The sequence below is a fragment of the Triturus cristatus genome, chromosome 6, assembly GCF_964204655.1.
Source record: "Triturus cristatus chromosome 6, aTriCri1.1, whole genome shotgun sequence".
Taxonomy (NCBI): Eukaryota; Metazoa; Chordata; class Amphibia; order Caudata; family Salamandridae; genus Triturus; species Triturus cristatus.
The window spans coordinates 1,736,737,210-1,736,753,938 of NC_140589.1; the positions used below are offsets into that span (position 1 = coordinate 1,736,737,210).

Below are 16,729 nucleotides of genomic sequence, written 5' to 3' on the forward strand. Positions count from 1 at the left end.
GGAGCAACGTTCATTGCTTGATGTAATTGTATATTTTTGCATGATTCGAAGACGAGCTTTGTTTGTTTATGTTTTTCCATCTTCAAGCTAAATTGCATAATTCAGTTATAGCCCAATGTCCCCCCCCCCCCCTCCCCTAATCCGGCCATAGCCAGTGTCTTATCCCGAACTGTTTTTGAAGGCGCGGGTGTTTTACATTCGGATTGCAGCTAATGAACATGAACCACGTGTTGTATGGAGTTTGCTAATATGTATTAAGTGGGAAGTATCTTGTTTCCAGCAGCTATTTGTATACTAGAAACTCATTCTGCCTCATTGTGGCATGCCACCTCTGGGGTACATTCATTGTGTGCTTTGCTGTCCAAAGCATCCACCTGCTTGGGGATGGAAGGGAGAAGCAGCAGGTTGCAGTGTACTTCCTGAAGCTCTGTACTTGCAGCTTAAACCTCCACTTCTGGTCACCCGAGCTTCCAAGAGATAAACCAGATCTGAAAGCAATTTACTTTCTGATGCTCTGTAGATAACCAGATCTCCAGATGTTTTGACTCTAATGACGGCCTTTTCTCTAATATGCAGTGGAATTTCTTTTTGGGGAGGGGAACCATAGGGGTTGTTATCCATCTTTGTGATACTGACTTTGTTAACTTTAGTCGTCAAAAACATTGAGTTAAAACCTTCCAAGAATTCGAGTTCCTATCTTGCAAGTTCCATGGAGGGGAATTACTGTAAACGCATATCCTGGTGAGCTTTTTAATTGGGACCTACAGGTTACCCATCAACAACAAACACATTAACCCACTGAGCTATCTTGCTGTGAGCTCCACATCAAGCGCATTCATCTGCCACAGGAACAGCATCCACGTAAAGTACTTCTGTAGATTTTACAGTGTGACCAAATATTCTAGCTCTCAGCAGCAAGTGCATTAACCACCTCTTGTGCCACTATTAGATTGTTGATGAATGCAGAAACGCGTCCACAGTAAGTGCCTTATTTCCCAATGTTACAGTAAAATGTGCTCCATCTGTTGCCAGTACGCCACAATAGTTTTACTCAGTGCTTCATTTGTGGAAAAATAAGTGCCGGAGCCCTTGCTAGAGGCTACTGCGGTCTGCACCACCCATTGCCCTGCCAATGACATTACCAGCACAACTGCTAAGCATCACAATCCTCCAAGTGTGACAATTCAAACTATTCCAGGCCCCCAAAGCTATAAGAATGGCTTGAGGGTTGTGTATTAATCGTTTTTAAGGTATATTGCTTTAACAAACAACTGTTATGCTCCTCTCTAAATTAGACAAGCAGCACCGCCATGTGGAAGACTGTTGTAATTGCCCGTGTTGACAGTTAAGTGCCTGGTGCCGAGCACCGGAAACCACTGGCTCAAAATAAGCACTGGTTTTACTATCACATACACATTCAAAGCAGAGTTTGCATAAATAATGCTTAGGAAGTGATAGACCATAGGCCGACTGTCATTGGCGGTGTTCCTCGTGACCCCACCCCTTATGCCGCAGTGCTTCCAGACTGCTGCATCCTTGCTCCACAGTTTGTGGGTTGCCAGCAAACATTTTTGGGATTTACATTACTTGATTGTTCATCTAATATTTTGGATGTGAATTCATTCTAGCTGGTCTCTTCTGTTTTTTTCTTGGCACTGTCCTGTTGCTCATCCAGTGTACTGCTTTTCAAACTAATCTGTTCAAATTTGGGCGCGCAGACGTGTAAGGTCAGTCAGACTGACAATTGTCATTGTTTTCAACTGGCTTGCTATTTTAGTGTCATGAAGTCATCTGTTAAATATCTGCTTGCCGGTTCATTTTTGGAGGACTAAGTTGAATAGAACATTTAAACATTTGTCCTGTTTAAAGGTCAGATTCTGAGGGATTATGCTGTATTTGCCAAAAAATCATTTGTCTTGTACAGTAAACGAGCCATTTTCAGATGTAAACACGTCTAAACTGCGCTCCACGTCCTGCCTGCACACTTACGCAGCACACCAGGCCATGCTTTCTTTCTGCCTTGAGCTGCACATGCGTGGTTTTAGAGGTACTTTGGACTGCATGAACCAGAATTCTGTAATTGCATTTTTAAAGCACTTACTATGCCTGAGGAGGCCTTGAAGCACAGACCACAAACCAGCTACCTATTCTATCACTCACTGCCTTTATGCTGGACTGTTCCCATGCACGACACTCCGCTGGCTACCTTCACACTATAGAAATACCCATAAATACTTTGTGGCAAGTAGCATGGTTATTCCAGCGTTATTGATTTTTGGGGGTAAATTCAATGAATGGGAGGTAGGTGTGATCATTAGTGGGGGCACATGTGAGGTAATGCAGATAGGTGGTGGGGTGAATGATGGGTTAGAGGAGATTTAGTATTGTTGAGTTTCAGAGATATGGCCTCAGAAGTTGTGATCTATGGAGTGAGGTGGGCATTTTGTAGAAATACAATGAGAGAGAGTAAGGCAGACAGTAATGCAATTTAAAGTAGGTTATGCTCAGGGAGAGTGCGCATGCAGAAGATAAAAGGTACAGATAGGGTGATTCGGTAGAAGAGAGAATAGCATCATTTTTCGTGCAGGGCTTTAGAAATTGGGTATTTTGAAATAGCATGCAAATTAAGCATGTAGAACTGTAGAAAGAAACCTTCTTTGCATGTGTGATAGCGTCTTGCAAATTTTGTGTAGTGCTTACACCCCATGAGGCACTGAAGCGCTTATCCACACTGATGGCACATTTCACTTTTCGGGGGTTTGGAAGTAAACAATGTTTACAATGTGCCTGAACATGTATTTTAGAAGATGGTGCATTGTGAAGGACCTCGCATGACTGACATGTTGCGTTCATTGTCCATCTTCTATCCCGTTATTGCAGTCCAAGAAGGCGTACACCCAGCGCGCTCCTCCTTGGCAGAATCCATTTCTCAGATGTATGTTCATTAGAGATCTGTAGAATTTTAGTTCCGCCGAATAATTTGTGCAAGGTTTACACTTTTGCAACGTAATGGTGATACATTTGCGGACATTGTATAATTTTGTATGCAAAAAGTCTTATGAGAATTTTCCTGCTAAAACGTGTTTTTTTGTGGGAAAATTCTCCCCCCAAATTTTTATTTTTCCTATAGAAGTATTTTTTTTGCTAATAGGTGGAACTGTGGATTTTTTTATTCTTCCAAAGCAAACTTTTTGTGGCTAGTTTTACCCATTATTGCTTTACACTTTTGAATGTTCTAGAAGTTTCCAACGTTATAAAATAATAAATAATGAATTGGGCAAACTGAGGTTCGTCACCCTTGCTCACCCATTGTCCTTTGCTAAAAGGAGCAAATAATCGAAATATGCAGTTTTATTGAGGGTCACACGAGTCACTTAAGTGCGTTTTTTGGGGGTAAGCTTGTTTTCAGGCTATTTGCATGTCATTCTGCATAATTTATTTAAAAGTCACTATGATGTCTGTGTTCCTGCATGTGTGCCCGAGCAGCTATGCTTCAGAAATTGTGAGGCAGTAATTGTATCCAGAGAACATGTTGTACCAGCTAATGGAAGCTTTTACCTGCCCATTTAAATGAAGTAACACAAATGAAAGCTGTTTGAATTGCAATGTTGAGGCCTTTCTTTTGTTGAAATGAATACTCCTTTTCCAACAGAGACCTACATGAAATGTTCTGTGTGGTTCTGACCAAATTTAACTCCACGAGTGTGATACTGACAATTCACGCTTGATAAAACCGTGCATGACGACACTACTGATGAAGGCCTCCTCACAAGCGCGTTCTTTCCGAAGATACACTATATCCTGTTTAATGAGAGCGACACAGTTTGCCTCCACAGCCATTTAAAACCAGTTCCCCGTGTTTTCCCCCAATAGTTCACATCCCTCATTTTACCTGTCCTCCATCCTCTATTTCAAAACAACCCTCAACCCACTCCCTACACTTTCCTTACAGCTGCAACATGTTTTTTTTTTTAATGACAAGGAGATGGATGCCTCGGTATTGCCTTCACCTTGATCATCTCAGACATGTATGGAAGTCAAAGGAGCACAGGCAGTGAGCACAGAACATCTCCCTTCTGAAAGCCCATCAGTATCCACAGAGGTTCTCCAGACAGACTTTTACATCATTTTTTTGTGAGTAATCAAAAGCTCATGAGCCTCGTTTCATTTTCTCTAAAGGATTGCCCCCGTACAGTTTGGAAGACTTCCAGAGTTTTGTATTTACAGCATTTGTAGAGCACGTTAGAGCAAAAGGCATCAAAGCGCTATGCAAGGGAGAGAACTGTGAGGGCGGTGACAGCTCAGATCAGCAGGATCAGCACAAACCCCTTCACCCCAAAAAAGGAGGGCTAATCCGCAAAAAGCCAAGTTTTAACTTGCTTACGGAACATCAAGTGCGAACTAAGGCTCATGATCTGTTCAGGAAGGAAATTCCAAATCCTGGCAGCTGCCACAGTAAAGGCACGTCCCACCACCACCTAGCTTTCTTGCGCTGAGAAACCACCACCTTATTTTGTCCAGCAGATCTCATAGATCTCTTAGGGACATACCAATTCCGGGCCTCCATGAGATGGCTCTACCACTGAGAGTGGAGAGCTTTGTGTCAAGCAGAGAGCTTTAAAGGACACATGCTTCTTTACTGACAGCCCTCTAAAGGGATCTCAGTTCTTCCCTGACCCAGGAGAGATTGGAAATTCCCAGGACCAGACGGGCAACAGCATTGTGGATGATTTGGAGCTTGTTTAAAGGGTATTGGTTGACATTTAAATGCCGGGCGTTACAGTAGTCTAAGCGGGAGGTGATCAGTGCAATGACCACTGACACCCTGAGCTCTTGAGGAAGAAAAGACAATATTGTTTTCAAGATCCCAATCATCCAGAAGCAGGAACTTCACCGTTCTATTGACCTGGGTCTCGAAAGACAAGGTGTTATCGAAAATCACACCCAGGGTTTTGGCCGCCACCACTGGGGTGGGCAAGATTCCACATGTTTCTGGCCACTAGCGGTTTGTCCAGATTAAGAGTTGTGTGAATTCTTTGTTTATTTTCGGTTTACAATCTTTTTCCTCCTTTCACTCTAATTATGTTATGTTGGTCATTGTGTTTTTTTATACATTGCTTCAAAATATATACTGAGGAGGCCATAATTGAGTTGGAAAAGCGAAACCAATCACTCCTATAAACCCTTAACTGTGGCCTTACAAAAACATCTACACCATAGCATTTTGTGTGAAGTTTGTCTGAAAAGAATAGGGTGTCTCGTTTATCGTTTTCCTGAAAGGTGTTCAAGTTAAGAAAGGCTTACCACGAATGGGAGGAGCAGAATTTGAGGAGGCCTGGACGTGGAGTGGAGGCCGCCTGTAAATGGCAGCCTGACCTGCAGCAGCCACCTTTGATTCTGGGAGCTTCCCACCAAAGTTTAGGTTTGTGGGAGGAAGGTTTGGGAGACTGGGGCCTTGTTGGTTGGGGATGGGCCCAACCACCTTTTGTCAGGTGGAGGCTAGGGGTCAGGCAGGATCTTTTGCCATCAGCCAACAGGCACCTCCCTGCTTGACTGACGCCACCAGCTGCCTTGCTTTTTCCCATCCAGCCAGCCCTTTGGGAGCTATGGGGGTGGGTAGGGGTATTTGTCAGTATAATGGCTAATTTCCAATTGCTTAGTTGTTCTTTTTGCTTTCTTATTTAGTAAGGTTGAGCTCCTGGTTGGCAGTGGATTTGTCAGGTCATCTTCGCATCTCGCAACAAAAGTAATTTCACATGATTGTCTAGTTTTGTCTGGGCCTCAAAGGGTGTAGTATGGAATCTTATTTATATATAGCAGGGTTGATTATGTACGCTTCAGCGGCTCTTTCTGTCCTCTGTCGTGCCTTTTTTTGGGCTGTTTGGGGTGGTGGTAGATGCGGTCTGCACCAGGGGATCACGTGTTGGCTAGTTGTCCAGTGATCACTTTATTAGGTGCCAGGGTGACCGCTAGGCATGGTTATTTTCGATTTATATCTTAGTGGATCTATCTTCTCCGTTTATATGGCGCAGAAGAATCCAAATTTGGAGAGCCTTCACTCTACTGATTCTTCAATCCAGAGAGAACCAGGAGAGGAATCGGACCAAGAGCTCACAAATGATTGAACACTAGGATGATTGGGACGGCTCGATTTGATCTGTCTAGCATAACCTGTTTGGGGACCAATAAGGATGTCAAGAATTTCTTACTTCTTGCATGAATACTTTCCAGTTCTTTCTTTGTTTTGGTTCATAATTGATTGACCTCTGAGGCGGAAGCCGGAGGTGTCCTTACGCTCGCTTTTTAAATTGAAAACTGTGATTAATTTGTATGTTTTAAACTTGCGCACTTCCCCCCAGCCACTCCAACTATTTCCCCTGCCAAGCAGACATCCACTTTCAGCGGATTTTAGCGCTGTTGGGAAGGGAATCGGCTCACGGACGCCATCGCTAGGAAACGCGAGGCCACGCCCACACGATTGGCCACGCCCACCGCCCACTCTATGTATGCGCTGAGCAAAAGCGCCGGCCATTGAATTGATTGACCTCTGAGGCGGAAGCCGGAGGTGTCCTTACGCTCGCTTTTTAAATTGAAAACTGTGATTAATTTGTATGTTTTAAACTTGCGCACTTCCCCCCAGCCACTCCAACTATTTCCCCTGCCAAGCAGACATCCACTTTCAGCGGATTTTAGCGCTGTTGGGAAGGGAATCGGCTCACGGACGCCATCACTAGGAAACGCGAGGCCACGCCCACACGATTGGCCACGCCCACCGCCCACTCTATGTATGCGCTGAGCAAAAGCGCCGGCCATTGAATTGATTGACCTCTGAGGCGGAAGCCGGAGGTGTCCTTACGCTCGCTTTTTAAATTGAAAACTGTGATTAATTTGTATGTTTTAAACTTGCGCACCTCCCCCCAGCCACTCCAACTATTTCCCCTGCCAAGCAGACATCCACTTTCAGCGGATTTTAGCGCTGTTGGGAAGGGAATCGGCTCACGGACGCCATCGCTAGGAAACGCGAGGCCACGCCCACACGATTGGCCACGCCCACCCTCTTTCTCCATAAATGTGTGTCCCACGCAAGCGCAGCGGACGAGCGCAGCGGGAGCGCCGTTTGCGCGCCGAAGGCGCGCCTAAGGCAAGCCCGTCTGCGCCCGTCCGTGTCCCGGACGTGGCCAGCGCCAGCCCCCCTGCTGCTGCTTCTCCAGTCACGGATCGGTCGCGTGTCTCCTACACTCGTGAGTATCTATTAACATTTAGTGCTAACTCTTGCCCCTGCTTGCATTGTTGGGACCTGGCTGATTTATCTCAGCGTATTTGCCAGGCATGCAAATTTCGCTTTCAGCCTACCCTAACTGCTCCTACCCAGCTTCCCACCGATTCGACATGTCTTCGGGCCGGTTTGATCAATGCTAGATCACTGGTCAAACATTGCAATGACATATTTGAATTGCTAAGTGACAATAAATTCGATCTCCTTTTTGTCACAGAAACGTGGCTTAATGAGTCATGCAATCCAGTGATTGAATTGGCTATTCCACGTGGCTTTAAAATCATTAGACAAGACCGCCCCTTAGGCAGAGGAGGTGGTATAGCAGCCATTTTCAGAGATAAATGGACTCTGTCTCTGGATCCTATGGGCCCCTCAGTTGATGCAGAGGTGCTCCACTTCTCTCTCACTCTAGGGGCACATTTCACCCTAGGTGGATCTCTGGTGTACCGGCCACCTGGCCACGCAGGAAAATTTCTAGAGGCACTAGAGGACATGATAGTCCCACGTGCCCTGAAATACCCCACATATCTCCTTCTGGGAGACTTTAATATTCACGTGGATCAGCCAGATCTACCTGACACAGTTCGGCTAAACGATGCTCTGGCGATGGCCCAGCTAAAACAGTGGATTAAAGCTCCCACCCATTCAGGGGGTCACGTTCTCGACCTACTATGTACCAACTTCGACATAAATATGTCTGACCCTGAGATAGTGAATTGGTCTGACCATATGCTGATAAGGTTCACCTGGCCCCTGTCCCGCCCCACTGAGTCCAATCACTCCGCTGCTCACACACAGAAAATTAACATAGCTATGCTCTGTGATCAGCTTGACTCCTCTCGCCCCACACTTCCCTCCGAAATTGAGTCAGCCGTTAGCTCATTCAACTCATGGATTGAAGGCGGCGTTGCTTCTTCAACTAAAATAGGTCGTGTCTGTAGAGTGCGCTCCACCCCTTCTAAGCCGTGGTTCTCTAATACTCTCCGCGATCTTAAATCAGGTTGTAAAAAACTTGAAAGACGTTGGAGACAAGCCTATCTCCCTGAGGCCAAGAAAGAACTAAGAACGGCTCAAAAGAGGTATTATGCAGCAATTAAATCAGCAAAAAGTTTATACTACAACGGACGCATAACCACGGCCAACAACAGTAGCAGGGAAATCTTTGCTATTGTCAAAAGCTTTGTTTCCCCTTGCGCCACTCAACCTCTCCTAGCCTCTTCGGAAAAATGGTGTGAAGAACTCTCTGTGTTTTTTGTGGACAAAATTACAAAAATCCAAGATGACTTGCTTACTGTATGTAACAATTTTCCAGCTTCAATGACTATTCCTTCCCCCATTATGCCCATCTATACGGACCAGTTTACCCTCTTCACTCCAGTGGATACAACAGAGGTTGTTAAAATTCTGGCCACTTTACAATCAGGATCCCCCGCTGACCCCTGCCCGGCCAGAGTCCTTGCGGGCCTGGCTAATACAGTTGGCCAAGAGGTGACACATATTGTCAACCTCTCTCTCTCCACCGCCACTGTTCCGGCATGCTGGAAGCAGGCCAAACTGCTTCCACTTCTTAAAAAAAATGGCCTAGACCCGAAGGCCCCTGCTAATTTTCGGCCCATATCATTACTGCCGGCCCTGGCAAAGATATGTGAAAAAGTTGCATTCACACAGTTAGACAAATTTGTGGAAAGCTCTCAAGCTCTTCACCCTGCGCAATCAGGCTTCAGAGCTGCTTTCAGCACAGAGACGGCTCTAGTCGAGGTTTCTGAGGCCATTCGGGAATGTCTGGACGGAGGTGGCAGAGCGGTTCTGATCTTATTGGACCTCTCTGCCGCCTTCGATACGGTCCCTCACTCCCTCTTACTCACCAGACTAGCAGCCATAGGCATAACTGGCTCTGCTCTTGGCTGGTTATCATCTTTCTTGGATAACAGGTCCCAGCAAGTATGGATGCCACCTTTCTCCTCCTCTCCCAAAAAACTCTCTACTGGTGTCCCACAGGGGTCCACTCTAAGCCCCCTGCTTTTTAATATATATATGACCCCCCTCATTTATCTTGCGGAACAGCTAGGAGCCAAAATTATGGCTTATGCCGATGATACTCAGCTTCTGTTTACCTGGCCCAAAAACAACTCGGACACGTCGAGGGTCCAATTCTGTTTATCATCGGTTTTCCGCTGGCTGGCGTGTGCCCAGCTTAAATGCAATGAGAGTAAATCGGAAATCTTGCTGTATGGCTCCTTTCCAGATAACTTTAGCGACTCCCTCTGGCCCACCGATCTCCCATGTCCCAAATCTATTGGTGGACCTGCAAAAAATTTAGGAGTCTGGTTTAATAACAATCTCAGGTTTGAGGACCACCTGAAAAAACTTACTGGAATCTGCTTTTCCACCCTCAAAACCCTGCGCAGATTTCTCCCTCTGCTCCCAAGAGAGGCCAAGGAGACGGTCATTCGCGCTCTTATACTATCCAGATTGGATTATGCGAATGCCCTCTACTGCGGACTCCCAGCCTATTTGATCCACCGCCTCCAGGTCATTCAGAATGCCGCGGTTAGGCTGTTCAACATACCCAGAAGATCTAGTGTCCGCCAACCCCTTAGAGATCTTCATTGGCTCCCAGTTGCTCAAAGGATCTTATTTAAGATCCTCGTGCTAGCATACCGAGCACTTCATCAAACGGGTCCAGCATATTTGAGGAAAAGATTTTCCCTTTATGTTCCCAATCGCCCTCTTAGATCAAGCAACCTCCACCAAATGACTGTGCCAAAGTTTAAATATAGCAGGCTCGGCGGTCAATCCATCTCTGTCAGAGCAGCGAGAGCTTGGAATACCCTTCCGCTTCACTTGAGAACATCCCCATCCATCATGACGTTCAGGAAAGGCCTAAAAACCCACCTTTTTAACATCACTACATAATGGATGTCTCTCTAACTCCGCTTGTAATATGATCGGTCTCCCTTTTCTTTCGCGCCAGGATACTATACTTTTTAGTAACAGAGCGCGCTACAAAAGCCTCTATAATAATAATAATAAATATGGCCTGAGATGTTTATCTCCAACTTGAGAACTTTTCTCTCGGGTCAGTTTTGCGCTGGTTAGTATGCTGCTTGGAGCCCCTCGCTGTGCTCCTGTGGTCCCCTCCTTTATGAGGGTTTATTTGCATGCATTATTAGCTTGATTCAGTGTTTGTCATCGCAGCAGAGCTGTGATGTACCACTTGTCCTAAACAAGAATGGTGCTTTCCTAGCAGTGTATACCCTTTGTAAACCAAGATTGACAGGTTGATTGCCCTGTCACATTATAGCACTCCCAGGAGGACCTCTTTCACTTTACAGTTATGTGATAGAATGAACAAATCCTGCAATAAATCCTTACGGAGGTTATGCCACAGTAGACTTTACAAGTCTTGCAGTGTGTTGTTAATGAGGTCCTAATCTCGTTGTGGGCTGCTGTAGTTGTGTGATGGCGCCTATACTTGCAGTCTTAAAACCAATCTGGAGGCGGGCGTGAAGTCCATTTTACAATGTTATGTGAGTGATGCTGCAGTGGGCCCGTAGTTGGAGTTCTGAGATTGTGGCACATGAGGTCTCGTGGAAGGAGGACGGACACTTAGTGCGAGAGGTCTAGGCTGTTACCGGGGATGCACCTGCCCACCAGGAGAGCTCTACCCTAGACTGCAGCACACCACTAACCCTGGGCGGAGTTCGCAGAGTTGCGCTACGCGAAACTCCGCAAAGTGGGAAAAAAAACTCCACCGCGCTACGCGGATCTCTGCAAACGGCGGAGTGGGATTAAAAAAATGCAGTTCGCGGTGATTTTCAGTGCCGGATGCTTGTCTGCACTGTGCAATCATCGCGAACGGCACCATGCACAGCGCAAGCTGGAGCTGCTTTCCTTTCTGCCGCTCAAGTAGATTTTTACTCGAGCGGCAGCTTTCTCAACGCAAACGGGCAGTATCTAAACGCGAGCGGTCGCGAGCATACGCGACCACTCGCAATGAGAACCCTGACCCCCCTGCGTTGAGAAATCTCACCCGGAGGTTTATTTTCCATGCTCGTCAACTTAATATTGATGATCGCGAACTAGGAAAAATCTCGCCAGGAGGTGCATTTTCCGCGCTCGCCAACTTGACGTTGACTAACGAGAGCGAGCTACACAGAGTGGAGTTTTTTGGAAAACTCTGCAAACTCCACCAGCGGAGTTCACCGCCCAGGCTTACACACCACACTCTTTTTATGCATCTGATTATTATTATAATTTTTTTTATGCAAAGCCCTGCTTCTGCCTTTCAGGGAAGAACCTACTCCTTCAATATCCTTCCTACGCCGAGGATGGTACACTTGTGGCTCTATTCACTTTTTTTCTGTTTCAAAACTAAAGGCTGGTTGTGCATTTTGGTTCAATTAGCTAAGTAATAGGCACATGAGGGAGCATGAAAAAATCAGAATCAAGCTATTGTATAGCGCACTGCAAGCAATATTACAAGACTCGTAGGATCGTGGCCAGATTATTCTTTGAGGAGATCCTCTGTACACCGAGTGGATGAGTGACACGAGAACTCGTTACAGTAGTGTTTGAGAAATGAGAAGGTATAAAGCAGTGGATGGTCCACCAACCTCTACGCCTGGTGAGGAACCACCATTGCAACTGTTTGGAGAATTCAAGTAATAATGTCATCGATATTTGTAGGTCGAATGTACATTGGTTGTTGAGAGGTAACCCAGTAGTGGCATGCTCCTACATGCAAACAAACTCAAGTGATGCTTTAATTGTAAATGGTAATTATGTAGTGCATACTACACCTGACTAGGTGTTGAAGTGCTTTGCGGTCAGAAGCACGGTACTCCGGAACATAAGATTAACTGTTGTGCACCACTCTAGCATGCGAAGTGCTCTCATAAATGATGTGATTTACGATGCTATAAGTGGTATGAGTACTATGATTTCAGGTGGTTCAAGTCATGTAATATAAAAGGGTAGAAGCAGTGTATAGAGAAGGTTCAAGTTATAGTTAATTTAGTCTGGCTACCGAGTTCACTACAATGTGTAACAAGATGAGCAAGTTATAATAATTTAAAGGTGATGCGCAAGTTATAAATTTAAGGTAGAACTATAACTTTAGAATTTCTAATTTTTGTGTAGTTTAAGTGTGGTTTATATAGAAATAATAAAGTTTTCCTAACTATAACTGAGATTTAAACCTTTGTTTTTTTTCTTCATTGAATCTCAATTTAAAAAAAAAAAAGTTTTAAATCGTAGAGTCCAGTCTTGGGTGGAGTATCTTTAAATGGAATGTCGTACTGTGGAGGAGAGTGTTGTACAGTGTAGTGTCGTGGAGTGGCGTAGCGCACAGTGATGTGAAGTGGCATGAAAAGGCGTGTCGTAGAGTAGACTGGCGTGGAGTACAGTAGAGTGGCGGAGAGGGATGTAAACTGTTAGAGTGGACTGGAGTGTCGTGGAGTGTCAAACTGTCAGAGCGGAGTGCCACAGAGTTGATTAGAGTGTTGTGGAGTAGCATAGAGTTGAATGCTGGTCCATGTGGTAGAATGTAGTGGCATAGTGACATAGGGTAGAGTGGAGTAGTGCGTCATGGAGTAGAGTGTCATATTGGGGCACTGACTGGAGTGCCATATACTCTCATTGACTGGAGTCTAGCGTGTCGTGGAGGAGCGTAGACTGGAGTGGTGTATAGTTAAGTAGCTTGTCATAGATGGAGTGCTGTACAATGGAAGAGCATAGAGTGGAGTGGCATGGAGTACAGTGGAGGGGCGTGTTGTATAATAACGTGTGGTACAGTGGAGTGGCGTAGAGTGGAGCAGCGTGTCAGAGTGGTGTGCTGTACAGTGTCTTCAAGAGTGGAAGGTCGTAGAGTGGATTGGTATAAAGTGGCGTGTCGTATGAATGAATGAATTAATGTAATTTTATATAGCACAACGTTCACTCCAAGGAGTAGCTTGGCGCTTTTGCAGAGAAAACACCTAGGAGGAGAAGAACTAGCATGAACTAAAATGGCAGAGCTTAGATAAGAGACCACACAGTATTATCTGGAATACCAAAGATCTAGGTTTTTAAGGACTTCCTAAAAATGAGTTCTGTTTGTGTGTGTATAAGTTGCGTTGGCAGGGAGTTCCAAGCTTTGGTCCCTAAGACCGCCATTGTCTTTCCACCTCTAGTTTTAGGTTTAAAATTGGGGACTGTTAAAAGATTTTCTGAAGATGACCGTAGTGCGTTTCATGGTGTATGGCTTAGTTCTGGAATTTAGGCATTCTGGTCCGTTTTGTGGTTTTATAAATGATGGTCAGAACCTTAAAAAGAATCCTCTTACGGACAGGCAGCCAATGGGTTTTTAGTGCTGTTGCTGAGGAGGAGTCTCTTGGCAGTTTGAGTATCAACCTCGCTGCAGCATTCTGGACTACCTGTAGTCTTCTCAGGACCGTGTGTTTTGGTTCCTGCATAAAGACTATTGCAGTAGTCCAGACGAGATAAAATTAAGGCTGCTACCACCGTTTTCTTAGCAGGCATCGGGAGTAGATCGAAGAATTTTCTGGGAATTTGTATTAGAAAACAAGTGCCTGCCACAGCGAGAGCTTGCCTGTGGAAGGATAATGTGTGATCAAATTTTATTCCCAGATTTCACACAGTGTCTACTGTATTTAGAGGTGGAGACAAATTTAACGGCCACCACTGGTTCTGTCTGAAAACGTTGGACTTGCCGAACAGCATAATCTGTTTTAGAGCTGTTACATTTAAGATGATTCAGTTTCATCCTATCCATCACTGCTGTTAGACAGTGGTGACATTTTTCTTCCGCCACTGTAGAATTTTTAGCAAGGGTGAGGATCAGTTGAGTGTCCTCTGCATAGGCAATGGATTCAACATCATAAGTGTCCATCAGAAAGAGCAGTGGTGCCATATAGAGGTTAAAAAGTGTTGGGCTCAAGGATGAGCCCTGAGGAACCCCTGATGTCAAACCATTTTTCTCCCGATTTGTAACATCCCAATGTTACAGTCTAATGCCTGTTTTATAAAAAAAAGATGTGATCCAGGCCAATGCATTATTCGTGATTCCACTGTGTGCGAGTCTGTCTCTCAGGATATCATGAGAGACCGCGTCAAACGCCGCTGACAAGTACAACAGAACCAGTACCACATCCTTTCCCTGATCCAGGGCAAGTTTTAAGGTCTCAGTGGTATGGAGTAGTACTGATTCTGTTGAAACCAGATTGCTTGGGATGTAGGATGTTAGCTTCTTGCATGAAATCATTGAGTTGAATGTTTATAAGTTTCTCTGCAATTTTACTCAATCATGGCAAGAATTAAACGGGCCTAAGATTGGAAAGGGTAGTGGGATCCGAATGTTTCTATTTTTTTGAAGTGGCTTTATGGCAGAGGTTTTCCAGATATCAGGGATTTTAGGTAGCCTGAAAGTGGCATTGATGATCTGGTTGATAATGGGATTTATGGTGTCCACCAACCCATGTAGGATTTTTGGGGGACATGGATCGAAAGGTGAGCCTGATTTACAGGAGAGGATAGCTTGCCTAGATTGTTCTAAGTTAATCTCCTTAAAACATGTACGTTCGTACAGTGGACCGGCGTGCAGTGGAGTGGAATGGTGTGTCGTAGAGCCTAGTTTAAACAGACGTAGTGTGGAAATGGCTGAACAGATGTAGATGAACTTTGGCAGGAATGTAGAATATGGGGTGGAAAAAGTAATTATAGCAGATCTAACATGTTTACGTAGTGTTAAAGTTATAAGGCATAAAACCCATAGGGGCAGATTTATTGAAAAGTCACGTAACGCAGCAACACACCTTGCTGTGTTGTGTGACAGGACGAGGCCAGGAACGTGCCATATCTATCTAAATATGGCGCATTCCTGCTCGCTGGTGCCAAGGCAGACACCTTTGTGCCATGGTGCAAGGGTACCAGTGTTGCATTCAGGATTGTTTTTGTGTTGGAAGGGACATCTTCCTGCACAAAAACAATACTTGGAGGCTTTTTTCTCTTTCTAAGTGTCCTGCAGAATCACTAAGTTAAAATCCCTTGTGACTTAAAAAAATACCCTCCTTATCTACTTATGAATACCCATATGTGCATAGAAGCGGTAATGTTTACATGGTCGGATGTGCACATTTATCTTGTGTTGAAATATGCACATTTTTCATGGCATTATTTAAAGTTTGGTAGCCGGCATAAACTCCTATATATGCACCTAAATGTACATAGAAGCAGCAGTTAAGACATTGTCTTATATACACATGTATCTTGTGGTGTAATATACATTTTTCTCTTATGTAAATGTATCTGCTTATAACAGAAAGCATAGTTCAATGTACAATGACACATGTATAACAGCAGCTTCAACTCTATGCCGCGGGAAGCATAATTTGTCATGTCCGTGAATACTGCTGTGGTACACTGTTGTGCGGTGAGTATAGTTGTCAAGTGGGGTAGAGCCAGCTCTTGACTAATCGTCTCAAGTTTAGATGGTTGTCAGTAGATCTTATGTTGTCGGTAGTAGATTCCATAGTTTGGCTGCCTAAACAGAAAAAGATGTTCGACACGTGTTTTTTTTTCTTTTATGTAGGTATGTTTATGCGAGGAGCCATTCTCAAGCATGATTTCCTTTGATTGTATTTGTTTTTCTTCCTGATGAAGAGTGGTCCTTTGTGTATGATACAAAGTAGCTTGAAGGTGGATCTTCTGGCATCTGGTAACCAGTGTAGGGCCGTCAAGGCAGGGGAGATGTGTGCTTGTGGCTTTGTATGTGGAAGTTGTCTAGCAGCAGCATTCTGAATTCTCTGTAATTTTCTCATAGTTGACAAAGGTGAGCCGTGGTGCAGACAACTAGCGCAAACCAGTTTTAATAGGACAAGAGAGATGGCCTGAACCTTGTCAGGGAATCCTAAGAGCAAACAGATGCATTGCAGTGTTTTCATAGTGAGAAAGCTTGATATGGATACCGTATCAATTTGTGCATTCATTGGCATCTTAGCATCCATGGTAATCTCAAGATTTCTTACCTCCTTAGATATGTTTGGTGGTGGTCCTAGATCATCAGGCCAGGCGTAGAATGGGTCAAAGGTTTTCCAGTTGCCACAAGTGAGTATTTTGGTGTCATTCAGTTTGAGGTGGCTCCATGTCATCCATTGGTCAGTGGCCCGGGGCATCTGGTCAGATATTGTGGTTGTCAGAACCCAGAGTGATATAGATGGTAGGCCTTGGGGTATGAATAGAGAATGTATTTTACTAAGCCATTCTTGGAGTGGGTTGTGGGATGATAGTTATCACAAGAGGATAGAAAGACAGTTCTTGCACAATGGCAGGCTTCCGTTGTCCAGAACTGGTGAGTGAACATTCAGTTTGTCAAAAAAAAAAATAGCCAAGGTAAGGGCAGCACTTTAGCTCTACCAGACCAAAAAACTTTCACCAGTAAACGAGTAGAACCAC

The 16,729-nt window shown here is 44.8% G+C and overlaps 1 protein-coding gene across 4 annotated transcripts in view; it reads left to right on the forward strand.

Annotated features, from left to right (window-relative positions):
- Nucleotides 1–16,729, forward strand: part of DISP1 (dispatched RND transporter family member 1) — a 586,767-nt gene that overhangs the window by 467,991 nt on the left and 102,047 nt on the right. The window lies entirely within an intron of this gene.